General features: G+C 41.4%; 1 protein-coding gene across 6 annotated transcripts in view; it reads right to left on the bottom strand.

The window, feature by feature from the left end:
* RAB3IP (RAB3A interacting protein) overlaps nt 1–26,197 on the bottom strand; it is a 607,212-nt gene that overhangs the window by 266,588 nt on the left and 314,427 nt on the right. For 2 of the 6 annotated variants that reach the window (XM_085652508.1, XM_085652509.1), the window contains one exon: nt 10,256–10,431. The exons of the other annotated variants lie outside the window; for them this stretch is intronic. The gene's annotated coding sequence lies outside the window, so the exon portion shown is untranslated. The remainder of the gene's footprint in view (nt 1–10,255; nt 10,432–26,197) is intronic. 6 annotated transcript variants of the gene reach the window in all.

The raw sequence follows: 26,197 nt of genomic DNA, 5'->3' as shown, positions 1-26,197 counted from the left end.
CCATGAGTGTTGAAATTTGAAATATGAAGATTTCCTGTTAACAAAATGTTTGTTGTGAAAATAAAACTGCGACCTTTTCAGGCACCAAGAAGTGGTCAAGTACTAATTAAGGGAAAAGCGCGCAGCGATGGCAACAAACATGGGGGAGTGGGGAGGGAGTGCTCGCCGCCTGGACGGGGTTAGGACCCGGGCCGGGGAAGGCAAAGCCGGACCCGATGGAGGCCCGGGTAAAACGCCGGCCGGCGGCGGGACCCCCCCACGCCACGCCCCCCGCAATTAGAAGACCCGGCTAGGCCGGGGAGGGCAGGGATAGGCCCACAAACAAAGGAAGCTCCCCCCCCCCAATCAGGGGGCGAGAAAGATAGGCAAGGGGGGGGGTTAAGAAGGGCCAACGGCCCGGGAAACCACATTTCGAATTTCCCCCCCCGCAAAAGAAGAAGAGAAGCCCACCCACCCACACCTAAGGATACGGGCGTCGCAGCCGTAGGGGGGAAGGGTAGCGGAGCTGACACGAGGAACCTAGTAGAGAACAAAATTACTAGGAGATAGATGAAAGGCTCGCATGGTGTCCTTGTCATGACTCACGGCAGGGGCACTGGGGGAGCCATTGGGCGGCGTGCCGCCAGACAAAGAACAAAGATGACACTCCCGCAGTACCCCGGGGATGCCTTACGGCAGGGGTACAGACGGAGAAGATGACGAGGACCCCGCCGCAAGAAAATAGAGTAGATGCTCAAGTAAGGTCCTTGGGATGCCAAACGGCAGAGACCGCTGGGAGAAGGGAGGGCCCCGAAAGGAGACCGGACGAGCGGGACGGCACTTGCAGCCCGGGCATGCCCAGAAAGGGACACCCGCCAAATCGGTAGCAAGTTGAAGCCTAGACCCGTGAATCGAAACACAGGGATTGGGGCCCCTCTCTCCTCTCCCAGGCAATTGAGGCGGCTGGGTCCAGAATGCGAATAGAAAAAATGACGAACAATGGATAAAAATGAAACATGGTCATTGAAGGACTATAATAAGACCATGAGTGTTGAAATTTGAAATATGAAGATTTCCTGTTAACAAAATGTTTGTTGTGAAAATAAAACTGCGACCTTTTCAGGCACCAAGAAGTGGTCAAGTACTAATTAAGGGAAAAGCGCGCAGCGATGGCAACAAACATGGGGGAGTGGGGAGGGAGTGCTCGCCGCCTGGACGGGGTTAGGAAGAGAGAGGGAATGGGATAATGGGAGGGAGAGAGAGAACAATAACTAGTGAGCGACCGAGAATGACAGAGCGAGTGAGATGTAAATAAGTAAATAGAGAAAGGAGAGGTAAAGAGAAGAGGGAGCGAATTATGTAGATAGATAGATCGATAGACGGGGACAAGAAAGATGAGCAGAAAGAGCGACGGAAAGGCATAGGCCAACAGGAAGACATAGATAGATGTAGTTGGGGCGAGGTACACATATTAAGAGATGAATTCATGCCATGCAGTGCCGCTTGCTTTCCTGTTCTTTGCGTGCATGTTTTTCACACTACAAAATCTCCGCCTGTTCTCACGTAGAAAGAGAACAGAAAAGGTTCATTGTTTTTATATCGGTCGCTTTTTGCAAAGTGGTGCTCCTCTCTTCAGGTCCTCCACCAATGAGTGTGCAGTGAAACATGCTATGAAATGGGCCCGGTGATCACCGTTAGACCCCCTCCCAGCTCAGATTTCATTTATCGCTGCCTGGCGTTCCTCTTTCAAAAGCAACGTCTTCCCAAGGTCACCCTAGTTCTCAGGAGGCATCGAGCCCCCAAATGGGATACTGTTATGAGCCTGTCATGTGTCTGCTATTTCATGTATGCGAAATGTTTGTCTGGAATGTTATTTGTGTGCGCCATGCCTGTTCGTCGTCAAAGACTAGAATATATCGAACCTGTAGTCAGGCAGTGTTTAGTTTGCATGTTTCTAGGGGAAGTTTGATTCCTTACAGGGGCTAGTGATACTTGTACATGGATATGTGTAAACTTTGAGCCTTATCTGCGTGATGCCTGACCAAAACTCCTGTGACTTAGGTTAGTCACTCATTTGAAACCGTAATGTGCGCTTCGTTGCCCCTCATTTATAGTGGACACACTGGGTAGTCACCTCTGTATCCAGGTACGCCCAGGTGAGTAGAAAATGATGAGATGAAAAGAAAGGGGGAGTGATGGATCGATAGTGGGCGAAGGAGTAGTAGAAGAAACGTGAAAGGGAGGGAGAACTGATAGGGAAGAAGCCATGACCCTGATGGGCGAAGAGCAAGTGGGGAGAGTCCGCTGTAAATTGTTTTTTAATGTTAAAAGTTTTAAATGCCCTGATCATCAGTACAGTTGTGTTAAGGTGCCTCTGCACTGGTGAATGCACCCTCCCTCTTTGCCCTCTCTAGTGAAGGCGCTGGGCATCCGTCTGCTTGGGGTGGCATGGACAAGGGGTAGTGGCACAAAGCTCAACCAAGCTCAGTGCTGACTCTTTACTGGGTTTAAATAGCTCCACAGCACCTCTGTGCAAGAGGCCACTAAATAGATAACACTACACTACACTGCAATGTAGCACACAGCAGCAGTGGTTCACTAATACATTTGTACAGCACGTTCTTGGTGCTCTGAAGTGCTTAACTGCCTAATGGAGAAAGACCAGACCATGTGTGTTCTGAAGGTTAATAAGTGGCTTGAAAGAGACAGCTTTTGAGCACTTTATAGAACTTGAGGTGATCTTTTTACCCTTACGCAAGAGACAGCCTATTCCAGTCCTTAAAGGGCAACACTGAGATGGTCTGGCCACGTCGACTTACGTTTTTTAAAGTAAAGACTCCACAAAGGAATGATTTTGAGAGTTCAAGGATCTGTGTAACCACCTGAACAGGTCACTCAAATATGGGATCTTTACAAAGCCTGATTGGTTTCAGATCACTCACTATTTCACCAGTCTCTTGACAGGGAGTACTTGAGGGGTCGCCAGTGCTGGGGATACGTGGCTGCCCCCTCCAGTGCATAAGTACATGAGCCGCTGCATGCTGTAATTTCTGGAGCCTTAACAGCAAGCCTTCAGGGAAGTCGAGAAATACCTTGTAAGCATAATCTCACCCAAATATATCCACCACGGTGAATTCCTGCACCCTATGCTGGAAAGAGAGACACAGCACCCTATGCACCCTATTGTCATTGTATGATAAAATGATGAGCTACATTCCCTAAGCGCTAGTGTCCAAGTAAATTCATCACCCTGTCAATCATGGTATTGTACATGTTAGCTTGTGGTTCTATCCAATATGATTAAGAATAGTTGTGCTACTGCTAGATCAGTAAATTGTTGTTCATTTTAGTTCCATATTCTCAGAGCATTCTCATTATGTGTCAAATTTCTATAAGGTGTCTTAACTCCCACAACTCTAAACAGTAGTACTGACTGAGCTGTTCATCACACTTTCTGGTTTGCTTGAAAATGCACCATTTGCCCACTCTATTTTCAAATTTTTCTCATGGGGAGAACTCCCTGTAGGTGGTTCTCGCTCGCTCGCCGCAGTGAAGTCCAACAATTGTTTTAATGCAACCACTTTCAAATGTCACCAGCCGCCACTGATATTAGGTCTGTTGTTGATAGCCTGTATTTTCTTTCGATGTGTGGTGTAAGTACCCTGGATTTTATGTGGTCTTTAAATAGGTCTTTAGAGACTAGCAGGGTAGAACTAAATCATAGGAAGGTATTGCACTGTGCGTTCTGTGTGCGATAGTGTCTCTCCAAAAATGTTTGTTTCTTACTCTGTAGTGTGCATTGGAAGGTTGTGGTAATCTGTAGCCCTCTGGACAACCCTATGATAGGATGATGTGTCATATGGCGGTGACGCTTTCAATGGGACTGGTGGTTCGATATCCGCATCAGGTAGAACCACAGCATAATAATCCCATGGGTCTGTGATGTGCTGGGGGTTATCATGTAAATCATCAGCATTATAATTCTGTTGAGGTATATCTCCCTCTTCCTCCTCTTCCTGTGTTGGTGAGGATGATTGTGTTTCTGGGGATTCTGGTTGACTGAATGTTATGGGGCTTGTGGCCCTATGTTCAGTCGCAATTCTTTTTTGTGGAGGCTGTGGGATTTCTAAGTCTTGTGCCTGTCGTTTTGAAGAGTCTTTGTGTTTTTGTTGCATATATCTATGCAGCCCTTCAAACATAATTCCTGTTCCTCATTTTTTGCGGTATGGGTTTTGTACTTCCCTGTGCCGGTGGTATGGCTGTGGAAAGTACCACTGACTTTATTATCACGGAAACATGGCTATTATTTCATATAGATGTTTGCCCATGTTGCATCTCTTTTCTTGGAGTCGATGCAAGTTTGTCCATGTTATTTCTCCTTTATCTGAGTCAATGCTTTTTTGGAGTGAACCCAAACGCTTCTTCAGATCCGATGGTTTGTCCGGTGTGGAAGCCCGTTTGTTTTTTGTCACTGCCGAAACATTCTTTGAGGCCAATTTATGCTTTGGTGCCGGTGTTGTGTTGATGCCATCCCTGTTTTTCAGAAGTGTCACCAGATTGGGATCGAGAACATTCTCGTCCCTTCTCGGATCCGAGGCGTGCTTGCAGAGTCACTAGAGTCCGAGGGCTGCGGCATGGCGCAGAGGGAGAGGTGTGTGCAAGATTTGCTTAGCATGTGGTGGGTCGATGAAACTCACGGTTCTTCGCGTCAATTTTATTTACGGTCTGTACAAAGAAACCATAGCCTTCGGTGTGGGGTCCTCGATGTGGATTAGGGTCCCATCACCCTCGCTGGACTCTCCAGGAGCAACATAGTGGGGGCTCGCGAATACTCCCCTACATTGTGTTGCTGTATTGGCATTGATCTCCTCCTTGCTCTGCGATTCATCGTGGGAGAACTCCGCCTCGGCCGCCATCTCCATATTGTGCGCTAGGTGCTGATCTCTTCTATTCTGCAGCGTATTTCTGTTTTTAAATAAGTTACAGACTGCCCACTCTTTTTCCTTGTGCTCATGTCATAAGCACAAGTTACACACTTGATGAGTGTCCGAGTGAACATATTTTTCCCCTCACTGAGGGCACCTGAGAAATAGACTTTTTCATCTCCATTACCCGAAGACAGACACTCTTGAGTGGTGTCTACGTCGGTCGATAGATACTCGATTTCAAATTGTGTAGGTTGCTCTGATTTTCCTCCATAGGTCGCATAGGTGTTGAAACAGGAAGAGCTCGGATTCAGTCCATCCGAGCCCAATGGCGGAAAACAACTGTCTAACAAAGGAGCCGTTGAACATGCACAATGCCTAGAGGAGGAGGAAATACGACACCAAGCATAAAAGTTCCTTGAGAAATACAACTTTTAGAGTCCAGGCCCAACACTAGATGGCAGAAGTATGCATAGCATGTGTATCTGCAGCCAACACATGCTACGAATGTTGGGATTCTACTGAGAGCAGTAGCCAACCATTCCTAGAAACACCCTTACTTCTATCCGAGTAGGAGCTGGAGTCATTCTCAAAATCGCAGAAAGGCAATCTTTGGACACCTTCCTATAAAGGACTTCTTTCTGGCAATACTGTAACTTTGTGGGAGAAACCTTATGCTCACTATTAGCCAAATGATTCAATTATGCAATGGTGTTCAACTTTCAGCCCCATTTTGTTTTTGCAGCAACTATCAAATCATTAATGTATTAACCTAAAATTGACTCACAAAATGACCTTAAAGAGTCCAAATATGTTATGCACTTTGGAGAAGATAGTAGGACTCTCCATATACCCTGTGGGATTCTTTCCTAAACCAGCACCTTCACTTTAAATATGAACGCAAAAAGATACTGTCTGTCCTCGTGTAGAGGAATGAAGAAAAATGTGACACGAATCAGTCACTGAGAATCGTTCTGCATCTGCTGAAAACTGAAATAAAAATCACTGCTTTGTTCAGTATCGCAGGACAACATGGAACTACTAGCTCAATAATCTTTCTCAGATCTCGAATTATTCTCAATTTCCCATTAGTTGTTTTCAAACCCATTAAAGGTGAATTACATTGGCTTCTCAAAACTTATTTTAGAATACCCTGCTACACCATCTTTTCAATCATAGGTGAAATCCGTTCTCAGCTGTACAAGAAGGTCTATATTGTGGAATGTAAGGATATACAGCATCGTTTTTCAAAGTCATCTGCACTGGCTTTGCAGTTTTAATAAGCCCAACATCCTTTCCAGTTAAATCGTTACAACCTCCCTCCCCCTTTTCACTGTGTCTCTTAAATCTGGAGGTAAATCCTCATCTGTGAGAATGGGGAATATATAATTTAGTTGATGTTGTAATTTCATCTTTAAAATCATCAAAATCGGGATCTTTTCTTTTAATGTAGAAACCATACAGTAAACAAATTGCAAAATGTAATTATCAGAATAGGTGACAACCAGACTTACTGTACTATATTCACTAATTAACTAATTAACTAGTTGTTTATCTGAAATGCTTCCTACTTTGACCTCTTTTTCAAGAGTGGTAAGTCAAGAACCTCAGCGGATCTAAATGTGGATCTGGCAGCACAATTATCAACCAAACATAATACGGTATGGCCATTGACTTCTCTTTCTACAAACGGGCCATTCTGGTCTACGTCCTGGACTATAAAAAGCATGTAATCTTCCTCCCCTCTCATCCGTAGTCACTGAGTTGCGGAACTTCAAGGGTAGCCACAAATTGTGTAAACTAATCAGTGATTGCCTCACATGAGGTTCAACCGCTTTTTAGTGAAATCAGAAATTCTGTGGAAATTGTAGTTCTAGTCTGCATCTGAGGGGGGAAGAGGAAGAGGCAGAGCCATAGGCATAGTTCAGCAGAACTGCCTTGTATTCTGTATTTGAAGCTGGTGGGGCTGGGACCACTTACTTACTCCTCCCATTTTGTACCATGAGAGTCACATTATGTTGCAAACGGTTCATTTGAGATACTTTTTGTGCCCATCAGCATATGGCTTAGCATTAAAGCCACAATTTTTCTTCCAATGGACATCTTTAGCTCATGTTACAAGTTCCAGCTGTCCCATAGGATTGTTATTGAAACCTCTGCGTTTACCTCAAAATCCATCGCCACCTCCTGGACAACCCTGAAATAGCGCATCACCTCTTTGGGGGTACCAAAACTTGTCCTTCTTGCTGAAAGAAATCAGTCTGTGGGTTTTAACACACACATCACACTCTGCATGTAATTGTGAAGCGCTCTGATACCCAATGGGTCATGTTTGTGCTATAGAAAACACTGACTAAATTAATAACTCTGGATGCAAACCCAACCTAAAAGCTGAAACCAAATCAGATGCGTCTTCATTTGCTGGATTTTCATTCAACTGGATTATACGCACGCCTGCACTAATCTCTCATAATATTCTTTACCTGACCCGTCTGCATTTTGTGTTGTTCTAATGATGTCAGACTAGTTAACCTGTTTTGGTGGAACTTTTCCCTTCTAATTCTCAAAACCTTGCTTTATTTTTCCATCACCACTAATAAAGGGCAATAATGAGGTGGACGCCTATGCCATACTTTATTAGCCTGTTCACTACTGCTTTACATTCAATCCACAAATCCTTCAGTACTATGACTGAAAACAATACATCCATGTCTTCCCACAACACCTTTGATATAGTTCCAATTCTTTTCACTACTGTGTATTATTTCTCAGGTTCTTTTCTATGCTCTGAAAAATCTTTTGTAAAAGTTCATAAATTCTGTATTTTTGAAGCACCGTCCTGACTAACTGCTGTCCCAATCTTCCGTGAATTTAATAATATGGAAATTCCAAATCTCTAGACCCAACTCAATTCATCAACCACATTCTAAAATGTCACAGTAGTCATAGTCAACAATCCATCCATTCATCTCCTTCATCAGAATCACTCTTTCATTTGTATTTTTTATTTGTTTTGATTTGTCCTTTACTGGATCATTGTCAATTACAGGAAATGCTCCAACTGTTTCCAACAATTCAGAACGCTACACCTTTTTCCGGAAAAGAAAGCTATCTCCAATGTAGCTCCATTAAATGATGTACAGTTTTATCTACCGGACCTCTCAACATTTTCTGTTGAGCCTTTGTATTGGCTACGAAATTTAATTCATCCCACTTCAAACTGTGCAAGTATTGGTTGCGGTTTTGAGTCAAACAATCTACAATCTCAAGTAAGCACGTTTCTTCAATTTAAATGCATAATTGTCAGGAAATGTCAACTTTTTCTAATTCGCAGTGGCTTTGTGCCACTCTTTAATCCATAAACAAGTATGCATGCAAGAATTTACGAGCATCTCCTGAGCCAGACTTCTAAGTGGCGGGGAGTTTGCACTTCGGTCAGTGAGTTCCATTTAAATTTACCTAGATTGTCACCCACTGTAATATCAAACAAATTTCACACTACACCACAAAATCAAACAGCAATGTAATCACAAAATGATATCTTCAAACAAAATAGTTCATAAACCAAAGGCAACAAACAATAAAGCCTGTTTCTGTGTACCTGGAAACGGGACAGAAATCAAACTTCTGCAGACACTATCCCTAATTGCATTTTTACAAAAAATCCAATGCCTACACATAAAATGCAGCATGTGAACACAAATAAATCAACAATATTTAACAATGCATCCTCATTAACAGACCATAATATGCACATACCGTGTGTGACACAACACCCAAAATAGAATACCACAACATAACATGTAAGCAATCAACAAAACACCCATTGTAACTAATGCCACGCAGGACATACTACCCTATTAATACTCACCAATGCAACCTTCTGAACTGCACTGCCAGATTACCTTCGTCAGACTCCCAATGTCTGAACCGCTGCTTTACTGCATGAAGGATTCTCTTACTTGAGTGTCTAATCCCCTAATTAGCCCCCTAAATTGCACTGTTACACCAATTAGCCACTGCCTGTGTTCCACCACCAAACACAGTTGACTCTCTACCCCTAAATAAATAAAGAGGGACGAAGGCCAGTAAAGGAAGAATCCTGAACTTTAACGGTCAGTCAAGACTATTAAGAAAACCTGCACAACAAATTTGTTACACTTCTCAGTATTTGTAGAATTTATGCAAATAATTGCATCACTACAGTAAGCAAACATTATTAATTCAGGGGAATTAGCATAGAATCAAAGTCATAATAATGCAAACAGCCATGTCCCTTTAAGAACTCCAACAAGCCTAGAACATCTGGCAAATAATCAAATAAAAAATAGTAAAGAGGCCTAAATACAGAACGGACCACTAGCCCTCTCAAAACAACAAGTAAAAAAGTCTGACAGGAAAAGTAGTCTGGTTCCTTCCCAAAAAAAAGACCATATATTATAACGTAACGGACAAAGAAAACACACAAATTCATAGCACAAATTTCACATTGAAAGGCAATAATAAAATTGTTACAAGTACAGCCGCAATCACATTATTCACATATATCACAAGCTAACACAACATTTTCATTTGGTGTTAAATACATAATTTGATGCACAGAAAAATTGTTCTAAGAATGCAAAAACACAAGAGAAGAAAGAACTTCTTCAATACATTCATTTCACGAAGGTTTAACTTTATCCTTGTAATGATGCAACACAAGTACATTTATTCCCGCGAAAGCTAAAGCAGTGCATATCAAAATTTTTAGAACCACAACCCAAATGATAGAATAACAAACTTTAGTGACCCATCTAGCTTTAGCTTTAATTGACATGAGGCAGTCGATTTTTAATGTACCTAGAGCATTGTGTGGTAGCGCGCTATAATTTACAGAGAGACCACTAATACAATTTACTGATAAGGCTATATTGCACACAAACGATGTGTGGAAATCTTATTTCAGTGAATATTTATCATTTGTGCTTCACCAAGTAAAGTGCTTTGATTTGCTTTGATCATATTAAAATCTTTGTTTCCATCACACTTCAGCATTACAAAACATATGTGCTTAATTTTTCCTTTCCTAACAGCTCGTTTACAGGTATTTACATTTTGTGTGTTACAAAAAAATGACATCCTACAGCCTTTCCTTTCACACTATCTACACTCCAGCAAGATTGCACATAATTCCGTTTACATTTCTTTCTCGGACTGCAAACAGAGGAGTTTGCAAACACCAATCCCCATGTTAAAAAATTAAGCAAGAATTTGTTAGAAGATATAGTTTGACATATGTCTTCTGTCTTTGAAGTGCAGAAAACGTGACAAGCTAAATACAGAATTTAAAAGGCATCTTTAATTATTACTTGGAAACAAAGGCGTCCAGTTTCAAAACCCATTTCCATTCGTCTGAGACTCATTTCCCATTCATGGGGAACATGATAGGGTCTGCTTGGAAATCCTTCCTCCACGTTTGCCTTCTGCCTCAAATAGGATGGAACTGATGAATGGTATTCTGGAAGATCAGTTCAAAAGGCAGTTTCTATGTGGAAAATACAATGCAAGGTTTTATTAGTTCCTGTACTGTATCTTCTTTTCGTTATATTCCTAATACTCGCAATAATAGTTTGTCTTGTTTTACACTCGTAGTGTATAAAATGATTTATAACTATATCAGAGGTATGTTCTTTGACATTACAGATTGTGATGGAAAACCACCTAGAAAAATCAACTGGATGGAGCATCTGGCACGTTTGGAGAAGGTGATACTAACCTGTTCCATTGATTTAAAACATGGATGGGCTAGAGAGGTCCTTGCCCGCCATCCCTTCAGTTCAGGCCCATGGGCTCCGAACACAAGTCCAAGGGCTAGGGAAAATCTACCTGAACCCTTTCTTTCGCATCAGGAAGGCTTTGGAAACAGAACTGAGAGGAGACAGTATGCAATGCAGAGTTAAGGGACGAGGCCAGCAATCACTGGGTGACAGCTGTGCTGGCTCTCAACGAAACCCTTTAAAGAGAAGCATTCATTTGGAGAACCCGTTAATGGCCTGCAATGGTCTGCAGGGGATTCTCAACTTGATAGATTAGAGAACAGCACAGAGAACAAATGGTACAAAAAAGTCTTGACCGATTTCCATGTTGCTTTACAAACAGATGTTTTGAAGCTCTATACTTAAAACCATATAAGAGCATAAATAAACATAAAACTGGATAAAAACTGTAACCGTCGTGCAAGAAAGAAAATGAAACAGGAGGATGGGATTACTGCCATGTGCAGTATTAAACTTAAGTACACGCTTACATAATTCCATCATATGAGAAGGTAAGACTTATTTTTAAAGGAAAAATAGCAATGTGGCTCTGCACATACATTCTCCATTCAGAACGGTATAGGATTTCAAGTAATTCGGTAAAGCCTTACTATTTTATACGGAATTGGAAGTTAACCAACTTGTTATGACAAATGTACTATTAACTGATAGATCCGCTGGAAACTTGGAGGACGGCTTATTCAGTTTATTTTTTTACTTACTAGGGGGTGAGAGAGCCCCACTTAAATTCTCAATGATCTACGGTAATGGCGACCTACTAATCTGTATGTAAAAAATGGACATCAGCTGTGGCTAACTGTGGTATAGGATTGGCTGCTGAGAAATCGACACCATGGTCTCGTGAAAAAGACAAACAATAAGGGAAGGCATCATCAGTGCAGTCTTAGTGCTCGTGGCAAACAAAATACATAGCGAAAGTGAACTCTTTAGCACGACGAATGCAGATTTACAAAGATATTGAAAGTGCATGTTGGTACATACATAACAGAATATCTCAACGGCAAAAGTGCCTCCAAGAACTGAGAACTTAGAATGGTTCCCCTTTAGCACAAAGCCTGCGCCCCACCATGGGCACCTGCTAAACTATGGAAGCTGCCACGCCAACTGGACAGAGAGCTTCCATTATTTATCACAAGAGACGCAATGAATTATGCATTCATCCTCGACAAGAAAGCGGTGATGTATTAGCTTACTGAAGGAAAAAATGCAACGGTTAAAAAAGATGCTACATTATTAACTCCTATACAACTGCGCATTTAGATGTCAAAACCCTCATTGTTCTCTTCCAAATCCAACGTCAAACACAGTATAATGATACATGCACATTTCCACAGCTCCACAAAGTTTAAAGGTTATACATGCTGGGTAGTGGAAAAGCACTGGGTTGTTGCCTGAAATAACAAGCATTTGCAATGCAATAGGTCTCGCATTATGAAAGTTGGAGCTATCGGTATTGCAAATAAGAATGCAAGTATAATAGTTTCAACTTTTTTAATGTGTGTTAAAGAAACTGCAAAATAGGTTTGTAATGGCTTACTTTGCACTTGTGGTATTTTTCTGCTAGTTATTTTTTATGTGGCATTGGTGTAGCAGTTAAGGCAAGTACTGTATTTTAACATTGGTAATCGAAATTTTTCAGATAAAAAAGTACAACAATGTATCGATCTGGATAGATTTATATTCCCGTGTAATCAATATAGCTTTATAACGAACTGCTGCCAAAATGCCTATTATACTGCACAACAGGTTTGTGTGTGTCTATAACTACGAGGCAATGTGCTTGTTCGTGTGCAATGTATGCAAAAGACTTATAAGTGTGTTTTTAAGAAGCATGGAAGCAATAAATAGTTTCCTAAAATGACACGCCCTGCATGGTTTTTTATGTTTTTGCTTTTACGCTTTTTGTTTTTTAAGCGAAGGCTTTTAAACACGTTTACACATGTTTACAATATGTCTTTAGACATGCATCTATTTAGTGTGTCGCCGAAAGAGCAACATTTTATAAGCAAACATTTAAAACGCATCTTTATCTGTAGACTACTTTTGCTAAAAGAACAAGCATTTATTTCAAAGCTGTTTGCCACCGCTGAACGTATGCTGGACAAAAAAAAAATATCACGTGGTAGTACTTGGCTGGCGTGCTCGTGCACATTGCTGCCGAGAGCGTTTTGCTTTGGACGCCAAACACGTGAACGATTTGAATGTTAGCCGGATGCGCACATGGAAGCTCCCTAGCGATGCTTTTTTTTTAATGCTGCTAACTGTAAGTACCTAAATATATTATTAGGTAGTTTATATTATATGTTTTAATTGCTATTGTTATGTAGCGTAATTTTCAAATACGTATTGCAATAGCGCGATTAAGCTAATGTAATAGCGATGGTTAAAATAGCAACAGTAAAAACTGCTGTAGCGTGGTTTTCAGGGTATAAGTTTTAAGAAATGGTTTTCAACTGTGCCGCAGTAAATATTAGTAGCAAAATATAAAATTTCATATAATATGATATGTGGGAAATGTTTTTCAACTTTGCATAGCATTCTATGCGAAATGGTTTTGGTAAATGATGCACAGTAGATGAAGTATAAGAAGACTACGCTCAACAAATATAGCACGTGTATACACTGACATGATTATTAGAAAGATTTGTGGGAGTAGAACTCGGTGGTTAGATGTTTGAGTATGTTAGAAGAGTGATGGCGGAGGTCTAGGGAAAAGACGTGTATCGCTAACGCGGTATGTGGCATAATGGGAGTAGAGCAGAGAGGTGCGTAGTGTTAGTGTGACGCAGCAGTTGTGGCGGGGATAAAGCGAAGGAGTTTGGTGTTTTAGTGGGATGAAAGGTATGGTGGGGAAAGGGCGGTGGCACTGGGGTGTATATGTATTGCAGAGAGAGAAGGAGATAGACCGCAGGGGCTAGGGGCCGTAGTTTGATAGTAGTGTTAGTGGGGGAGAGCAAAGGGGCAAGGATGACAGTGTGGTCGGAGTTGTGGCAGGGGTCATGTGGAGGTACTGAGGCATGCAGTTTAACAAAGGCGTCCTGGCGAGAATAGCAAATGAAAGCGAAACTAGTAGTGAGATAGACGGTCCTATAGCGAGTAAAGCGGGGGATGCAGGGGTAGTAGTTTCGCAGCATGATAGGAATTGTAGCATGATGCACAATAATAGTTGTATGTGGTTTGTGTCTGTAGTGGAAAAGCAAGGTGGACTGGTGAAACGGACCCTCGGTATAGGCAGCAGTAAAAGGAAGTTTTATGCGTTTACCTATATACGCTTAATCAGTGGCTACTAAAAAGGCAGCGTACACAGAGTCAGAAATGTGCAGGAAAACCCAAAGATAAAAATAAAGCGGACAGCAAAAAACACATACGGGAAACTGGGAAAATGAAATGCATTTTGTTTATAATATTTACTAAAACTGGCGTACTCTTTTTGGAAAATGTATTTATACTGTAACAGTAACAGATGCTTGTTGACGTAGCATAGACTACAGCATGCACATAATACAACAGCGGTAGTCGCAATGAAAAACTACTGAGCGCGCATTCCTAAAGACACAGCATGCAGTTTTTTTATGTGCTTTGGTTCTATAACAGCATAGGCAAAACCATGTACCTACTAATTAAATGTTTTTAGCATATTTGCTTTTCAAATAAAAATTTTCTGACGAAGACTGTAAGCCCGGCAAATTGTACACTAAAAACACAAATTAGCGACAAATGGAGGCCCGACACAAGACAACAATCGTAAAAGCACGAGCGAGCGCCCCGCAATAGGCAATGTTGCCTTGCCTTATAAGAAAAGGCTCTTATAACAATGTGCCTCGCTCCCACCATAAAGCAGCAGGTAACACTGCATCAGACACTCAGTAAAATATCGAGCACGTTACTAATCTAACAGCGATATGAAATGCAGCGCGATCTATATAACGCAAAAGTGGTAAAATTAAGAATCTAGATCGCAAGTTTGAAAAAGCCTTTCAAATAAAAAATTTCCGACGAAGACTCTAAGCCTGGGAAACTGTACACTAAAAACACAAATTAGCGATAAATGGAAGCCCGCCATAAATATGAATAAAGCTGCGAACATCGCAAGCGGCATACATTTCTACAGTGCTTGTCAATAATAGAAGCACACATGGCACCACTAGAAACACAAATTAGCGATAAATTATACTTCGCCAAAAATATGAATAAAGCAGTAAAGATCGAAACGTAAACACATTTCCAAGCAAACGAACACTAAAGCAGCATGCATTTCTACAGTGCTTGTCAATAATAGAAGCACACATGGTGCCAACAAGGCGGCCGCTTATGCCCTCTGTTGGAACTGTAGAACCACAATCGGCAAACAACAAAGCAGGAAGCTAATTAACATACCTGGCGCCAGGCGCCAGATAAACTCGTGCTGTTCTACAACAGTAAACGCTAGCGCGTCTTACAGCGCATTCACAAGCAAACTACTGCCTAGAGCCTAATTAACACGGGACATGCAAGCAAGCGCGTACACCAACTCAAATCCGCCAAGAGCCTGCGCGTGCCCATCTCCTGTCCCACTTCCGAGGCAAGTCAGCAACAATAGATCTCGATGGCGGACAGCAGCGCTTCGCGCTGCGTTCGCCAGGCGAGACCTAAAAACGGAAACTTAAGAATAGCATGCACAAATACTATAATAAAAACAATACCTATATTGTAGTGTATTGTAATTGCATTTATATAGCGCTTACTACCCTCGACGAGTCAACTTAATTTTTCAGCGAGTAGCGCGCTATTCTGGAACCCATAAAGGATTAGTGGTGAATTAGTATAGTGAATTATAAAAAGTAATTTGAGTGGTAGATAAGTGAGTCAGTTATTTGGATTACAGATGTTATTTAAAACATTGTTTCTTCAAAAAAAAAAAAAAAAAAAGTATAATTTTCTTTTTGTTCCACAAATGTGTGTGGTGTTTTATACATTAATCTTTACTCACACTCTATTTGGAGTAAATGTGTGTGTGTGTTTTATGTGAATATAAGAAGTAACCCAGATGGTGTGCTAAAGCGACAAATTCAGAACATGATCCTCGCAAAAAGCATGTCATTAGATAATATTTCGGTGTTCTAACTGGAGACACAGAGTAATAACTCACTGCAGATGAGCTTCGAGTTGAGACAACCGATATCTTTCTACCTGCGGGAAAAGAATACTCTCGGGCCATAGAGAGACATTCACTGCCAAATGCGTGAAAAAAAATCGAGTCAAACTAGGAAGTTTTGGGTTTTCCAACAAAATCTGTATTCCCAGTAGGAAATAGAGAACATTTTATTTAATTTACTTTTTTTTATTGATTTTCACATTCTCCTTTATCATTGTAAACAGCAGACAGAGAAATAAAATACATTTCAGAATTAGTACAATAATAGGTGTCAATCCTAGTAATGAAAGATACATCGACAAGGTACAAATACATAAGATGAAAACATACTTAGTTAATAGCTAGCATTTGATATTTCAGGAATATTACAATACAGTCCCTATTCATGTCTTAAGGTGCTTGTACTTAATCCAGAACCAGTATAAAACAGCGCATTTTCCGTGCAAATAGCAGAAAGTATAAGTGCTTGATCCGATACAGTGCATCAATACAGTGTCACAAATCAGATCAATACACGAAAGGGAGCAGCCCAGATCAGAGGATTCCAATATATATATATATATTTATATATATATATATATATATATAGAGTACAAGTGCATATTTTACAGTCATACCGCTACATGGTAATAAAATGCATGTCAAAAATGGCAGGAGAGATAAAAATCTGCATATCAAAACAGGCTGATGCAATCCTAGTCAGCCCAAAAACCAGGATCTATCAGCCAGGGAGCTAACTCAGAACCTCTCCCCCTTGGTTTCATCACTGCACATTCATGCCTTCAATCCATTTTGTTACAGGTGACCAAATCCTAGCACCCGCAACTGTTTCTTGCACCCCTTCCAATTATACAAATAATTTACATGTTGTAAATAGCTAAAAACCTTGACCTCCACTCTAAGAAAGTTGGGGGCTCTGGGCTTAGCCAGTCTGATGCAAAGCATAGCTGTGCCACTGCCATAGCAATAAATAAAAGATATGCCTCCTTCCTTAAAGCACTGTTGCTCCCAGAGCCAGCTGTCACCCCACTATCATCAATACATGGGCAATCTGGACCTGCTCGCCAATAATTGATCCAATTAAGGTACACATATCCTGCATGAAAGAATCTAATTTAGGGCATGAAAATAATATGCGGACAATTTCAGCCTGTTCCACCCCACAACCGTGGTAGTTGCCACTAGATCTACCACCGCATCTAGCCAGTTTAGGCAGAGCGTAATGTAGGTCAAATATGGTTTGAAAATGATGGCTTTTTAATCCCTCCGCCAACAGCACTTTACTGCCAATATAGTATTTTGGGCTTTCAAATCGTCAGGTAGGCCTTTTATCATTAGATTATAGATTCCAATTTACAGCCTCTACTAAAGGGATCGTATCCATTGAAGGTGATCCCTTTTTTCCCTAGTTAATCAAATCCTAAATCTGGAGATATTTAAACAAAAACAAAAAGAAAAAAAAATCACCCTTCGTCAAACCATAGATTCCCTGTAGCTCACCAAATGAATGAAATTGTCCTTCCCCATATAGATCACCCAAAACAGCAATTCCCTTTTGTACTCATCTACTAAGAATTATATAATGAAACACCGATGGGAGTACTGTTGAGCCTGTCAAAGATATATAATAGTTGAGCTTACTGATGCCTAGTCTACACTTTATTTGCCACCATACCCTATATGCAGACCTTAGAATCTTACATTTGTTTTTCTTATAATAGTTCGGTTCCACCTTCTTTAGGAGACAGCCCATGGCTTCATTCCCCAAAATGAACTCAATAATCGTCAGGGTTTCTGCCAAATTTAATCCATACATTCCTCTCATGATTAAGATCACCATATGGTTGTAGCATGCAGAACCAACAGTACAGCACGAAATTAGGAACAGTCAAATTATCGCGCATCGTGGGGAAAACCATATACTTAGCGGCTCTTCTCTGCATCTTACATTCCTACAAAAAGCTAAAACATGCGCTTTCCAGCTTAGTCAACCAAGATTTGTTCATTTCCAAAGACGGCCCTAAAAATATACAGCACCTTTGGCAAAAATTGTCATTTTTAGTACATTGCATCTCCCAACCGACAAAAGATGTAAATGATTAATCCTACCAAGTTCTTGCTTTAGGTTATATAACAGTGGTTCCAGATTCAATTCTACTAATTGTTACTCTAACCACTAAATATACTGCATTTGTAACTACCAACTGATCTTTACATACAGTTCCCTTAGTGCAGACAACTTGGGTCTTACCCTCATTCAGTCGATACCCAGAAAACTCCCCAAATTGCTTAGTTTCATTTTCAAATTGCAGAAAGGACCCCTAAACGGTCAGCTGTAACCGCTGCAATGTCGTCTGCATGGGCCAGGACTTTATATTCCACTCGGTTCACCACAACCGGCCTGATATGTATATTGTTCTACAATCTTGCTATAAAGGGGTCAATGTACAAAGAGAACAACTGGGGGGTGGGGAGGGGGGGGTTCAGGGATATGGATAACCCTGCCCTGTTTAGCTTGAAATTGATATCCTGTCCGATCCCATCCCCGTTATTCGCGATGTGGCCCTGGGTGCTTGATACAATGCTTTAATAAATCCCTTGCCAAAGTCTTTATGTCTTAAAAGTGCCCAGAAACACCCCCATGATACTCGATCAAAGGCCTACTCAGCATCCAATAAAACTATGCCAATTGGTGCCCCATGGCCTCGGCTACGTCAAACAGAGTAGTCACCCTGCTAACATGATCCACAGTCCCATACTCCAGGATTAAACCATGTTGTTGAGGAGATACTAAAGCAGAGATAACTTTACCCAACCGATTTGCAAGGATTTTGGCATAAATATTAGCATCACAATTTATTAAAGAGATCGGCCAGGTGTAGGGGTGATTTACCTTTTTGCAGAATAGATTAGTTGTTTCCCTGTGCCTTTAGAAAAAAAAAACAGGGGCACATCTTGTCGGAGTTCACTAAAAAGGCCTTAAAAAACTCCAGAGGCAGATTATCTGGACCCGTGGTTATCCCGGAGGCTAAAGAGTTAATTGCCTTGGATACCTCCGCTAAAGATATTGGTTCATCCAGAGAGGCCTGTTCTTCCTCCTTTAATCTAGCTCTATCTAATGCCCCCAGTAGATCCTTATACCCATCTAGAGGGAGATCTATATCTTCCATGTACAGATTTTCATAAAAATCTTTAAAGACCCCGATAATATCCACTGTGGAGTCAAATTTCTGCCCTTCCATATCTATTTATAGCCTCTATCCCTTTTTCTGCCTCTTTTTGTCAAATCTATACTGCTAGTAATCTTTTGGTGTTCTCGACATACTCGTAGCACTACACATATGATCCAAATAGGTTACATTGAGCAAGAGTTTCTTGTCGAAGGTCCAATTCCCCTGTGGTTTGGTAACACCCATTATTGTAATTTGATATACCAGTGGGCTATGGTCTGAGAGGTTACCTCTCTATTGTAGCTTGGCCAGCCAGTATGGTGGATGCGAAATGAATAATCTAATTGAGCAAGTTTGCTATGCGGAAGAGAGCAAAACATAAAGCCTGGGTCTTTGATCATACGCTGTATTGCTTTAAATACTAACAGCTTCCTACCTGTATAAGATTGAGTTATTGATTGATGATTCTTTAAATCATTCTGTATGCAGATTTCATTATCCATACAGACAGGGGTTGGCCATAATCATAATCAAAAATTGCAGTTTCATTCACGTTGGAGACATAAACAAAGCACAGCGTAAAGCGGCAATTGCCCGCACGCCATTCGAAAATAGCCCATCGGCCAAGTTTATCAGTAGTGCTGAGGCGAACAGGGCACCTAGATTTATTAGCGAGAATACACACCCCTGTAAGTTGTAAATCCCGGTTGTGTGGAGCCCAAGAGTGTGAAACCCAGATACTTATAAAGCCACCGTTTATTCCAAGGGATGTGGGTTCCTGTATGCACACAATATCTGGTTTCATGACCCTCAAACCCAGTGCCACCATCTCCCTTTGGGGCCTATCATTATGACCATAAACATGGTTTGTGCAAATGCGTTAACTTCTGTTCAGCCATTCAGTCTTTTGCTTAGGCTGCCTCCACTCAAGCCGCCCATCTACCACCCAGCAACCTGCACCCGATGAGATGAACAGACAAGCTTTCTGCACCAAAAAAAGAAACAGGAGAAAAAATAAAAACCACACAAATATCTCTAGCTGTGATCTGAAAACGTTTTGTCTTTGTCTGCAGTGCTACCAACGAATAATCCAAACCCCGTTCGGAAATAGAAAACCTAAGGAAGGCTATCACTTAGCAGGCTACCTTACCTAAATACTCTGTATGTGAGCAAAGATTGAAAAATCACTATGATTGGGTGGAGTTTAAGGGATGGTGCAGAATAACCTAGTAGTTTTTATTCTCACCAGGCAAAGAAGCAGAATGCAAACATGGCGGGAGAATATGTAGGCAAAGCAATCTATACAGTGAAAACCGAGTTGGGTAGCAACAGACTACAACAAAGAGAATAGAGAAGAATCAGGAAAGTGCATCAAGAGGAGTGATAGAGTTAAGACCAAGAGTCTGATCCGGTTCAAAAAGTGCCTTGAAGAGGAGAGTTTTCAATTATTTTCTGAATTGCAGGAGTGATGGGGAAAGCCTGTTGTGTGGTGGAATGGACTCTTCAATCCTCAGCACATATTAAAAAATGCTTGTGGCGTTTTTTCATGTTTGCATTTCTTGGCTTGTAGTGGATTGGCAGAGTTCTGGTTGCTTGGATTTAAAAAAGCCTAAAGGTGATGCAGCAGGTCTTGAAGATGGCACAAACTTGCAGATGAAGCCAAAGTAGTATCTTCCTCCTGTGCACAGAAAGTTGCCACGGTCTACTCCAAGTGGAACAGGACCACTGCCTAACGTTCTGTTGTGCAGTTCATCTCAGGGAGTGTATACTTAATCTTCCAGAGAAGTGACATCTGTCTCAATATTCCTGTTTATTTGAAGATAAACCCCCAAAGGATATGGCAGTAACATGAGGGGTGAAGTTTAAAATCATTCAGGTCATGCTCATGAGCCATTCCTGGATTTGAGCATTATTCAGCATGACATACCATCACATACAGTAACTTACCACAAATTAGCATATGATCATATAACATAGCATACCTAGCAGAATATAACACCACAACACAACATAGCATATAGGAACACATAATAAAGATCATCAAATGTATTTCAAGAGAGCATGTTCACACCTTATGGTGTCTCAACACTACTGACAAAAACAGATGTTCATTTTCTCCCAACTCAATCATTCTAATTTTATGAGCCTCATCTTTGTCTATTGTTGCAGGCAAGGTGTATGAATTTTGTCCCTGCTGGATTGAGCTCTGTAGTAAGTGCCAGACATACATGTTTGAATGAAGGTGAGACAATCTATCAGATGGATGGTAGAGGACGCTGATTAGAGGGCCTTTCAGATATAGCTGGATATCCTTCAGCATATGGATAGACTTCAATTCCGGCAAGGGATCGTCCAAAGAACTCAGTATTAAGTGGGAGGTTTTACGGGGGGGCACAATGGCTGAAAGTAATAACCCTTGGGGTATGCTGCATGTCCCTGAGAGTTGTGGATATTTGTATTAAATTAGTGATATTTGGAGAAGTACGGAAACGAACCAGTGGATATCAGTGCTGCTGAGGTTCATGTAGGTCGAGAGAAAGTATGTAAGTAAGTGGCAGGTGACTATTCTTTCATTTAGCTGAATGGCTACTACTTTCTCAATGTTCTTTATTAGGAAGGTGAATGAAGGACCAGTTCTAAACAAGGCCATCAGAGAGCAAGTTGATTTACTAAAGAATGGCAGGATCTGTCCCATGGGGAGTGCTTTTGGGAAGAGGTATGAGGAAGCAAGATTGGAAGAGAAGGTGCTCTGTTCTTAAGTGGTGGCTGTAAGAAATCAAGCACTATATCCCCCAGTTTATTTCACAGTAGGAAAAGGTTCTGTGAAAAGTGGAGTTCCTTAGTTTGCCCTTGGTAGCTAGCTTAGAGATGGTACATAATCCCAGAAGAAAGTACATTTACATCTGTACATAACATTGACAATTCAACACATTTAAGTAACTTATAATAAATCAATAAAGAAACGACAGAGTAAAGAAATATTAACAAATGGGTTTATAGGTTGTTTACAAAAGAATAGTAAACATTCAATTTAAATATTAGGGCATGCAAAATGTATGGAAAACTAAATCTCATGAAAAATACAACCACAACAAAATAAATGTTATAATGGAGTGTGAAAAAGTCATCAAATAAAATAAATGGGAAAAACTTAACACTGAAAATCAATAGAAACCAAAAGCAAATCGCTAATTATTCCCAGGAAAACAAAAAAGTAAAATGCGCTATGTTAAAAAAACACAATGAAAAAAAAATGCATGGGAAAAGAGTTAAAGCTATATAAATGTCTTAAACCTGCCTAAGACATTGGCGTCCCCTGTAACCGGTCTTCTATCACCCATATGTTTGGTAGGGTAAGTGGAAGGGGGAAGTTCCACAATGAAGTATTTTACCTTTGCACTTCCAAATTTCTACATAACTCCAACTTTTTTTTAACTGGGACCAATGTGGAGGTTGTTTTATATTGGAATTCCAAGATGCTGACTGGTAAAGGTGTGACGCCCAAGTCAAAGCAAAAGAGTCCAAGTTAACAAGCTCAGTTGAGGAACTACCTGGAAGCCTTATCAGAGCTTGGACTTCAGGAGGTCGGATGCACTTTGTGGGTGCTTCTGGTCATTCAGACACATCTAGCATATGAAATTACCAAGAGTAAAACGGACTTTCAGCTTCCATTAGTCAAAGCAAACTGCCTAGTTTCAAGCTATGCTCAATTTGAATGGTAGCTCTCTGCTTCAAAATATAAAATTAGGGCCAACATAGTTTTCTCTTTTCTACAAGCATTCACTATGGGGGAATAAAGTTGTAGCTATGTCCTTCATAGGACTCACAATTATTTTTAGACCACTTCAATATATTCAACCTTCTACTACTTGATACACAGGTCAATAGTTTCCACTGGCTTCGTAGGACCCACTTCTTGCCAAAGCTTCCAGAAGCAGATCTTTTCAACAGTCCCAGATCCCAATATCTCTGGGACCAACGGAAGAAGGTGGCCTGTTCCAACCCTGAAGTCCTTTCCAACATGGAAATTGCTCTTCCCCGATCTCTCAATTTCTTCAGGAGTTTCTTTAAAGCCTCAGGGATCCTGGTCTTTTTTATTTACTTCTTCAGGTCTTTTTTATCTTAAAAGAGGGGGAAAACTTAAATACAGAATACGTAGCCAATCCGAATGTTTTCATAAATAAATGTTATTGATTTTGTGTGAAACATTAACACATAGCCATAGTGCACTCGCAAAAGTGAAAATCGTCCAGTAGACCTCCTTCATAATCCATTACACCCAAAGTTCATTACCACCATCGCACTGGCCCATAGTAGTCCCACCACTTCCCCAGGTTTTACCATGTTTATGGGTGCAGTCACTTACAAAGTAAATGGGCTCTTCCTATTTAGAAGACACACCCATGGCAGTACACCATTTAGGGAAGGGCGGGGATCAATGGAATTCCAGGGCTTTGCAATGTTGCTCTTAGCAATCATTGTGCTAATCCCAAACAATAGTGCGATCCCCTACGACATTTCGCACATCATCCAGGATCATAGCACAGTTCGTGGCGAGGGCTTCACAGGTCCCCCAAGTATTTGGGACAGGGTACGGAAGATTACAGGCCAATATTTTACAATAGATGAACAACCCCACCACATAAAAAAACATCACCTTAGTTTACACAATGGAAACATGGGCGAGGGATGCTTCTCCATCCACCATAACCTTTTGGGAGCAAGGTAAGTAGTGTTTAAGTATTTTAGCTGTCTGAGCCGGAGTTGCGAGGAAATAGCAAGCTCAAGTGGGTCCATTCGCGAATCCCTCCTGCCACTACCATCCAAGAAACCCATCCATGCTTCCCACCTTTTATTCAATGCCAAGAATAAATCCGGAGATTTAATGACTAAGAATGCATAAATGTGCGACATCCCTCCTTTGCCCAGGGGCCCTTGAGGATTTTGGCTTTTAGCAGTTTACACTCTGGTATCTCAGACCAAGAGGTGCAGAGGGGGTGAGTGTGTACAGAAGCTGCAAATATTTATAAAACTGTCATTTGTGACATACAAATTCTGACTGAAGGTACAGAAAATATTTCATTTGCGTGCAATGCCAAACACCACCTAGCTTCGTAATTCCAGTTAGATCCCATGTGCCAAACACTTTGAGTTGTTTGCACTGATCAAGCCATCATCCGCACCACAGGAGTGGGGTCTCTAATGTAATCCTTGGGTCACACCCAATCCAGAGCCAACCTTGAGGTCAAAAGCACAACCCTTGAAGCCCCCGGGAGTGAACAACAGGGGATGGGGGACTCATACATCAGCCCCAATATGTTATCACAACCCACTAGAACCACCTCAGCCCAGAATGTGGGGCCCTGCCAAATGCCATTTAACCAGCTGCTCAGCACCAAGATCGGTGATGTCCAGTAATATAGACTTGAGTCTGCCATGCCTATTCCCGCGGTCATAGGTGGATTGTGCACATTCATGAAAAGCGACAGGGGGTTACATTTGCCTATATGAAGAAGTACACTCTGGCTAGTAGTTCCCTGAACCATATCTGGGGGATCATTAGTGAGAAGTTTTGAAGAACACAGAGGACCTGCGGCAGAACCATCATCTTAAACAAGGCTACAGTACCCAGGATGTTAAGCAAGAGTTTGTTGGTCCATCTATTGAGGTTGTTCTTCATCCTCACCAATAGAGAGGCAAGGTAGAGGCTCCTGGCATTGCTGGGCACTAGGGCGATATGAAATCCCAAGTATTGAAAGCTAAGCCTCCGTACCTGTAGACGGGATTGCCAGGATGTTTGAATCAGTTAACTTCAAGACTTGAAACTTCCCCATGAAGGTCCAGCATTTTGATAAGATGGGGTCCTGTAACTTAGGGGCAGGAGAGGAATAAAAGGATATCATCTGCATACATGGAAATTTAATCTTCCATGCCTTCCATCCATTAAAAAAAAAAAAAAAAAAAAAATCATAGCATCAGCCCTAATCCACATTAGGGTTGCCACCTGGCAGGTTTTAATGTCCTGCCGGTACAAAATTTAGAAAAATCACATCAAGCCACTATTTTTTCCATTAGCAGTAAAATTGTTTGAACAGTAAATGTGAGACGAAAACAAAATGTGTTCTACAGCTGCTCTAGAACCCCTTACTGATAATGAAACTAAACAAAGACAAAAAGGCAATTTTCAGAATTAATAAAGACTTCATTTAATGTTCTACTTGAACATCATGCCCGGGCCTTTATAAAATCTTAAAAAGAGAACAGATGGCCGGACGTTTTCTCCGGGAAAGGTGGCAATCTCAAACCCACACCACCAGCCATTCTATGGTTAGGGCACACAAGAGGGGGGATAAAGAGCAGTCCTTCCATGTACCCCAAAGGATTGAAAGTGCGGAAAAGAGTATTCCATTCACCTTTACATGTACCTGGTGGTGGGTGTAAAGAGCTCGGACACAGGATATAAATAAGGTGCTAAATTCCGTGCGCAGTATCACTCCATTGAGGAAACCAGTCTAAATAAATATTTTCTCCCCAAAAAAATAATTATTTTTGATAAGGGCACTAAAGTCAATAAGGTGGTGCAGCAGAGGTAGGGAGGTATGCACTCTACCTATGCATGACCAGGAGCTTCACTGGGGCATGAAGCTGCTTGGTAGCAATTACACCTGAAGGAGCTTGTTTGCCCTGTTTAGCATCGATTATAATGTTAATCTATTACGAGAAGATAGGGCGATAAGAGGACCATTGGTATGGAGGCTGCCAGGCTATTGGAGAACAACAATGACGGCCAAGTCAGGGGGAAAGCAGCCTTTTTCGATGGCCTAATCTCATTGTACAGGTTGAGCAGGGTTGGCAAAAGGAGCAACTGAAGTTGACCAGCCCCAGCGTTTTCCCCGGGTTCATCTTGTTCAAGGCCTTCCCTAGCTAGCCCTGCCACCATGACAGGCTGATCCAGCTCAGCCACATCCAATACACTTCATGTAGGCAGAGGCAGATTGGTGATAAGGGGCTGAGCACTCCTGTGCACCTGTCCCACGTATAGGGTCTGGTAGTAGGCCATACAGGCAGACCTAGAGTCAGATGAATTTGAGACCTGCATGCCTGCCACATTAACAAGGGTGAGAATAACCCTGGTCGCCAGTCAGTACAGTAATATGCCAGACGTGCTGC

The sequence above is a fragment of the Triturus cristatus genome, chromosome 4_1, assembly GCF_964204655.1.
Source record: "Triturus cristatus chromosome 4_1, aTriCri1.1, whole genome shotgun sequence".
Taxonomy (NCBI): Eukaryota; Metazoa; Chordata; class Amphibia; order Caudata; family Salamandridae; genus Triturus; species Triturus cristatus.
This window is presented reverse-complemented; position numbering and strand designations above follow the sequence as displayed.